The sequence below is a fragment of the Chaetura pelagica genome, unplaced genomic scaffold, assembly GCF_000747805.2.
Source record: "Chaetura pelagica isolate M959 unplaced genomic scaffold, ChaPel_1.0 scaffold479, whole genome shotgun sequence".
Taxonomy (NCBI): Eukaryota; Metazoa; Chordata; class Aves; order Apodiformes; family Apodidae; genus Chaetura; species Chaetura pelagica.
In genome coordinates, this window is record NW_009954537.1 from 1 (window position 1) to 1,669 (window position 1,669).

The 1,669-nt window shown below is 38.8% G+C and overlaps 1 protein-coding gene across 1 annotated transcript in view; it reads right to left on the reverse strand.

Annotated features, from left to right (window-relative positions):
* Nucleotides 1–1,602: 1,602 nt before the first annotated feature.
* Nucleotides 1,603–1,669, reverse strand: part of CDKN1B (cyclin-dependent kinase inhibitor 1B (p27, Kip1)) — a 3,052-nt gene continuing 2,985 nt past the window's right edge. Inside the window, exon 3 of the mRNA XM_010004766.1 lies at nt 1,603–1,653. The gene's annotated coding sequence lies outside the window, so the exon portion shown is untranslated. The remainder of the gene's footprint in view (nt 1,654–1,669) is intronic.

Below are 1,669 nucleotides of genomic sequence, written 5' to 3' on the forward strand. Positions count from 1 at the left end.
CCCCCCCCAACACCTCAAAAAAATACAGTGACAGAGGAAATTCCACTTCTTCCTTTGCATTACGAGGGCACATCACTCTCAATTCTCACGGAGAAATAACACCCGTGGCACTAAGGGTGGAGGAGAACGAGCTGCATTCCTTTCACCTGCACTGGAGACAAGAGGAAGAAGAGGAAACCCAAAGGAAACTTGCTGTTAATTTCTTAAAGGACTCGTTTTTTGTTTTTTTTCCAGGCCGAAGGAGGTTGAAACACACGCTAACGAAGAACATATTTCTTATAGATGGCAGTTTTCTTTATTGATTGCTTGATGTGAAACAATATCAATCTGGATTTTTTATTTATTTTTTTTTCCCCCCACACATTACAAAAAAAAAAAAAAAAAAAAAAAAAAGCTCAGTCTGCAATCCTTGAAGCACAGCCATATTCATTATCAGAAAAAGGAAAACAAAACAAAAAACCCAACAAACCCCCCCCCCCCTAAAAAGTCTACCAAATAGAGCATTTACAAATGCACACAAAAAAAAAAAAAACAAAACAGGCCACTTTGGCTTTATGGGAAAAAAAAATATTGTCTTCTAGATTTAAAAAAAAAAACAAAAACCAACAAAATCTTTTTAACATAAATAAGTTAGTATAATTTCTCAGTGTCTTTACAGAGTTATGTACACAGGTACACTTCAAACTTTTTATTTTTACATACAAGTACACAGGCAATGTAGAAATACTGTTTAAAGATGTAGTATCCCTTGTCCCCCTCACACACAAACACTTTGGGAAGTGGGTCGGATCAGAAAACAGAGATCCAGAGCAAAAAGCCCTCCAGATTAGTTAAAAAAAAAATAATAATAAAAAGAAAGGAACCAAAACAAAAAGCCACCAAAGTGAATCAACCAACCCCAAACCAGGAAATCAGGCTTTTGTAACAAGGGGATGACTTGACATGACTTTTACAGGCATCCACACTTCTGATGTGGATATTTTGGGGGGGGGGGAACACGACAGACGACAACCTTTGCTACTGTGTCATGGAATGATCACAGCTCCCACCTCTTCAAGCTTAATGCAGCAGGAAGAAGCTTCCCAAGCAGCCTGGAAGAATCTGCTGTGAGCAGGGTTACCACGATGGTACATTGCAAAATAAAAAGAGAGGAGAAAAAAAAAAATTAAAAAAAAAAAAAAATCCAGCATACCCACGTAAAGGGACAATACATCTTTAAGTAATAAAAAAAAAACCCTACACTGCTTCTCTTCATACATTTCTTTTGCTTGCTACATCGTGAAAGCAAGTTCGGATCCGTCACCTCCTTCCACTCCCTCCCCCCTCCCAAGGTTTATGTGCTACATAAGGTAAAAACTATATACACAGGTAGTACAATGAAGCAAATAAGGAAATACCTAATTGCACAATGCTACATCCAACGCTTTTAGAGGCAGGTCTTTTAAGAGTGCCTAACGTTTTAGTGTTATTGTTTTGCGGTTTGTTGTTTTGTTGTTGGTTTGTTGTTTTTTTTTGCTGTCGTTGCTGTATTTTTCGTATTTTTTTTCCTTTTCAGTGCTTGTACAGGATCTCCCCATCCCACGGAGCCCGGCGAGATGTGATTTTCGCTTCCACTTCACAACTTTACATCTTCCTCGCTTCATCGCTCCCCCCCTCATTCCCCCCCCCC